General features: G+C 38.8%; 1 non-coding gene across 1 annotated transcript; it reads right to left on the reverse strand.

Moving 5' to 3' along the window:
* Positions 1-5,778: 5,778 nt before the first annotated feature.
* Positions 5,779-5,916, reverse strand: LOC138838579 (small nucleolar RNA SNORA8). The gene has a single exon (XR_011375671.1). It is a non-coding gene; the product is annotated as a small nucleolar RNA SNORA8 (small nucleolar RNA).
* Between the last annotated feature and the right edge of the window lie 266 nt (positions 5,917-6,182).

The raw sequence follows: 6,182 nt of genomic DNA on the forward strand, positions 1-6,182 counted from the left end.
TAACCATGTGGTTCTTATCCTTGCTCCTGTTTATGTGATGAATAGTATTAATTGATTTGCATATATTGAACCAGCTTTGCATCCTTGAAATGAATCCTGTTTGATCGTGCTGTATGATTTATGGATGAATTGTTGAAGTCGATTGGCCAAAATTTTGTTGAGAAGTTTTGCATCAAAGTTCATCAAAGAAATTGGTCTATAGTTCTCTTTCTTTGATGAGTCCCTGCCTGGTTTTGGGATGAGGGTTATGATGGCTTCATAGAATGTGTTCGGTAGTGAGCTTTCTCTTTCAATTTCATTGAAGAGCTGGAGGAGTATTGGTGTGAGCAGGCCTTGTAAAATTCCGCTGTAAAACCATCTGGTCCTGGACTTTTCTTAGCTGGGAGGTCTCTTATTGCTTTTTCTATTTCAATGCTTGATATCGGCCTGTTAAGATAGTTTAACTCATCTTGATTTAGTTTTGTCATATCAATATTTGCTAGGAAAAGCTCCATTTCTTTCAAGTTCTCAAACTTATTAGCATAAAGTTTTGAGAAGTATTCCCTTATAATGTTCTGAATCTTGGTTGTTTCCGTGGTGATGTTTTCATTCTCCTCTCTTAGTTTATTAATTTGTGTGTGTTCTCTTCTTTTTCTTATAAGACTTGCAAAGGGTCTGTCCATTTTGTTAAGTTTTTCGAAGAACCAACTCTTTGTTTTATTGATTCTTTCTATAGCTTTTTTGGATTCTAATTCATTTAATTCTGATTTAATTTTAATCATTTCTTTCCGTCTACTGGATTGGGGTTTATCTTGCTGCTCTTTTTCAAGGAGGTTAAGATGTGTCATTAAATTGTTAGATTCAGATCTCTCCAATTTGTTGATGTAGGAGCTCAGAGCTTTAAACTTGCCTCTGAGTACTGCCTTTGCTGTGTCCCAGAGGAGCTGGTAATTTGTGTGTTCATTTTTGTTGAATAGCAAGAACATTTAAATTTCCTTTCTAATCTCTTCCATGACCCACTCATGATTCAGCAGTATGTTGTTCAGCCTCTATGTGATACCGGACTTTCTTTGGTGGCTTTTGCTGTTGAGTTCTAATTTTATTCCTTTGTGGTCAGAGAGAATGCAAGGTATAACTTCAATGTTTCTGAATTTAGACAAGTTTGCTTTGTTGCCTAAAATGTGTTCTATTTTAGAAAACGTTCCATGTGCTGCTGAAGAAAACGTGTATTCTGATGCTGCTGGGTGAAATGTGCAGTAAATGTCTGTTAAGTCTAGTTGATCTATGCAGCTGTTTAGATCTGCGGTTTCTCTGTTGAGTTTTTGCTGAGTTGATCTATCTAGTGGGGAGAGTGGTGTGTTAAAAACCCCAACATTTAATGTCTTTGGATCTATATGGGATTTGAGGGAAAGTAGTGTTTCTTTGATAAATTTGGGTGCTCCCTTGTTTGGCGAATAGATATTTAGAATTGTAATATCCTCCTGAAGGAGAGATCCTTTAATTAGTATGTAGCGACCTTCTTTATCTCTTCTCACGAATTTTAATTTGAAGTCTATTTTATCTGATATTAGGATTGCAACTCCCGCCTGTTTATGGGGGCCGTTTGCTTGGTAGATTTTGTTCCAGCCTTTAACATTGAAAATGTGTTTGATTTTACGGGCAAGATGTGACTCCTGCAGGCAGCAGATAGAAGGGTCTTGTTTTTTAATCCAAGTAGACAGTCTATGTCGCTTAATTGGAGAGTTCAGTCCGATAACGTTAAAAGATAGGACTGAGAGGTATTTGGGAGTTCCTGCCATGTTATCCACCTTCTTGGGGGCTGCGAAAACTGGGTTCTTCCTATGGTTCTTGGATTCTCAGTTTGGGTGCAGTTTCTTGGCCTTTATTGTGGTCTTGTTGGTTTTCTATGTGTAGGACATCTTTAAGAATCTTTTGTATGGCTGGTTTGGTGGAGATGTATTGTTTCAATTTTTCTTTGCTATGGAAGGTTTTTATTTGGCCTTCAGTTATGAAGGAGAGTTTAGCTGGGTACAGTATTCTTGGTTGATAGTTGTTTGTTATTAGGGCATGGCATACATCATTCCAGGCTCTTCTTGCTTTGATTGTCTCTGCTGAGAAATCTGAGGTGATTCTAATTGATTTCCCTTTATAAGTGGTTAACTGTTTCTCCTTGACAGCTTTAAGGATCTTTTCCTTGGTTTGAGTTGATCCTGTGTGGATTATAATGTGACGGTCAGATGTCCTATCCTGGTCTGGTCTATTTGGGGTTCTAAAAGCTTCTTGTATCTGAAAAGTGCTATCTTTTTGTATGTTTGGGAAGTTCTCTGCTAAGATCCTGTTAAACAAATTTCGTAGACCATTAACTTCTATTTCTAGGTGCTCCTCTACACCCATTATCCTTAATTTAGGCCTTCTGATGGTGTCTTCCAGGTGTTGGATAGATCTATCATATTTCTTGGACTTGTCTTGGATGGTTGTATGTTCTTTCTCTATAATATCTAGGCTGTCTTCAATCCCTGAGATTCGATCTTCTGCATGGTCTAACCTGCTGTCAATACTCTCTACTTTGTTTTTTTTTTAAATCTCTTTTCCTTCTAAATGGTCAGCTTTGATGGCTTCAAATTCTTTGTTGAAGCTCTGTTTTAGGTCTTGTATGAATTTCTTTACTTCCTTAATTTGGTGTTCAGTGTTTGTTCTCAAATCACTTAGTTGATTGGTTATGGTTTCTTTGGACTCCTATTCCTTCTGTTGGGTTCCATTCAGCATTCCCTTTGTGGTCTCCCTGACTTCCTTCAGCTCTTTGTTAATGGATTCCATGAATGCCTTTAGTGATCTTTGTGTGTTCTCTACCTGGTCTCTCAATTCCTGTATTACTCTTTGATTAGCTTCCTCGCGTTCGTGGGATTCCTGCAGTTCTCTTTGAGTGTTCTCAGCCTGCTCACGCTATTCATCCCTTTCTCTTTGAGTATTCTCAAGCTGCTCACACAAATCCTCTATCAGTTTTTGAGTAGCTTCCTCACACTTATGATATTCCTGTATAAACTTTTGGGATGCCTCCTCTCTCTCCCTATCATGCTCATACAGAGTCCTTTGTAAGTTGTCAAACTTTTCATTTGTCATGTTTGCCAGCAGTGTTTGTAGAGCTATTTGGGAACTCTCCTCTGGAACATTTATTATCTGTTCTTTCCCCTGATTATCAAGATTGGGAATTAAGATACCAGGATTTGCCATTTTTCTTGTGTTTTTCCGGCTTACTCTGACCATTTGAGATGAAAATAGCACCAGTTTTGTGCTAGAACCCTATCTTAAGACAACCATAAACCAGAGTTTGCATTTGTACAGTCAATAGTCTACAGATACAATCTATTTCAACAGATACATCTATTCAACATCAAACAACTATATGTTAATGGGCTTTGAACCACAGAGAAGTATTTGGAAACCAGAAATTATTAGGGTTAGGGAGAGATGTGGGTAAAAAATAGGAATAGATTGGTGTGGGGAGGCACAGGGAGAGTTAACTATGTCCTAATCTCAATGTAGGAAATAGGTTGGGTAGGATGCATGTAGAGAGAGAGAGAAAAAGAAGAAAGGGAAAGGGAAATGAAAAGAGACCAAAAAAAATAGAAACGTAAAAATTAATATTATTATGGAGAAAAAAAAGACAAGCTATTTAGAGAGGAATGTGAATATATTGAGAGAAGGGGAGGGACATAGAGGAGTTGTGAAAAAATTAACAAAATGCTTAAAATATTATATAGGTATAAAGAGGTAGTACTGCTATTAAGGAATTTAAGTCTCAGAGGTTTTGAATTGAGTAATAAATTTGTGGATTAAGTGTGTACACAATGGGGGATAGGGTCTACTTGTTAAGTAAGGGTTTATCTGAGGATGTGCAGGACAAGAGTTAAGTCACGTAAAGCAGAACAAAAGAGAGGAAAAGGTGAAAAGAATAAAAAAAGGGAGAAATAAAGATCAGAAGGTCAGTAGAGCTAAACAAAAAACAAAAAGATAATTAAAAAAAGAAAGAAAAAGAGAAAGAAGACAAGAAAAGATAGGAAAATGCACATTCACGTATTCCTAAAATAAAAATTATAAGAGAAAAAAAAGTTTCTGGAAAACAATTTTATTCAAAAAAGGAAAAAATTAAAGATTAATAAAAGTTTTAGAAAAAAACAATTATAAATATATAAGGTACCAAAAAAAGAAGAAGAAGAAGAAAAAAAAAAGTTCTTTGATTTTTTTTTTTATTTTTTTGGGAGGGGTGGGAAGAATCCTGTATCTCCTTTTTGTCTGTAACCAGCCTCTTGTTGGAGTCTCTGGTCAGCTTGAGGTCCTGTGGCTTTATTGTTTTCTTAAGTCAGTTTGTTCGAACAGGCAGAAAAATGCTCTGTTTTACCCAAGATTTTGAGATCCCCCTCCCTGGTTAGTTTTCTGAGAGGGTGATCTGCTTTGAGAATCACAAAAGAGGGGGATGCAGTGATGAGACTAGGTTCTGGGTAGAGTTGAGGCCTTTCAACAAACAGTTGCTTTTCCCTCGGGCTATTTTGTGAAAAACTCACAGCGCCCAGCCTGGAGCCATTCTCAGGGTTTCTGTATTTCAATTGATTGTGGAGGCTGCTAGAGGGAGGGGCAGCCTCTGGCTCTGGTTATCCAGAGCGGAAAGCCACTCTTATGGCTGGCGCCTGAGCTGGGTGACTTTTCCCTGGATGGAGCTGAGTCTGGCAGGTCACTTTGCCGTTAAGTTCTTGTGACCTGCTCAATGACTCATTTTATTCCAAGGCCTGAGTTGGAGCTAGCAGCTCCTCTGAGCTTTGTCGGTATCCAAGATGGAGATCACTGTTGCTGGGGGGGAAGGGGTGGCCTTCCCTCCTCTGCTCCCTGAGATGGAGTGAGGATGTCAGGCTTGTACTCACGCCGAGTCTTGGATCCTGGGTCGTCTCTGGTCTGCAAACTGCAGGATGAAGATGTCCGCCCCTTTTCAGTTCTTGCTGGTGTTGAGTAGAATCTGCTCCCCCACTGCGTCTGGCTCCTTCGTCCCGGACTCTCTGTGGCTCAGGTATGGGTGCCCTGCAGTTGCCGCCGCGACCCTGCTACCACCGTGGCGGCTGCTGGCAAGCGCTCAGATGTGTCTCCTTGCCTTGGCTTCCCCTCTCTTGCCTAACTCTCTGTCCTGTGATGGCACACTTGGTGTGATTCTCTGGCTTAGGACTGTTCACTGGAACTCTAAAACTGCTTTCTATGCAAGAGCTTGTTCAGATTCCAGCTTCTCCTCTGCCATCTTCCCCCTAAAAATTTTTTAAAGTTTACATATATTCATACATACATACATATATACACATACATATATGTGTGTATGTATATTTTTTATTTGAAGTCAATAAATTTTTATTTAATCATTTTTACATGTTGTAATTCCTTCACTGCCCATCAAACTGATGCTCAAGATTTCTCTTGAAATCTAAGGGAGCCCTTTTTGAAGCAAACAATTTTCAAGCCAGCCATTTCACTGCTCGGGAGGCCAAAATCTAGTGGCTATGTTCAAATGGCCAACCAAAAGCAGAAACTCTGATCAGCCCTGCCACAAATCTTTTATTGGGGCTTCTTTTAGCACTATTACAGAATTACTGATGACACACCTAAATTCTTTGAAATGTCATTTTGCAAGCAAATTTTGGGATCACTTTTTAAGTCCAACAGCTTGATTCAACTGCTGAATGCCTGCCTAGAGAAAGAAAAGCATTTGCTGAAAAGATCAGTTATCCTAAGTATTATCAATATGAATTGTCAAACTGCATATATTGTATCAATAGAAATACCAGGTTTACCATGGACAAAGCCAAGAAAACCAACGATGCCAGATATTGAGTTTCTATTGCACTGTCCTTTGAACATATCAGCAGGAGGTATTGCTGAATGCAAATACCATACAGTGTAATGTAAGTGTGTGTGTGTGTGTATATATATATATATATATATATATATATATATATATATATATATATATATATATATATGTCGTGGGGTTTGAACTCTGGGCCTGGGCACTCTCCCTGAGCCTCTCTGTGCTCAAAGATAGCCTTCTACAACTTGAGCCACAGCACCACTTCCAGCTTTTTCTGTTTTTCTGAGGAATCGAACCCAGGGCTTCATGCATGAGAGGCAAGCACTCTATCCTTAAGCCACATTCCCAGCCCCAATGT

The sequence above is a fragment of the Dipodomys merriami genome, unplaced genomic scaffold, assembly GCF_024711535.1.
Source record: "Dipodomys merriami isolate MVZ:Mamm:240054 unplaced genomic scaffold, mDipMer1.0.p SCAF_2830, whole genome shotgun sequence".
Classification (NCBI taxonomy): Eukaryota; Metazoa; Chordata; class Mammalia; order Rodentia; family Heteromyidae; genus Dipodomys; species Dipodomys merriami.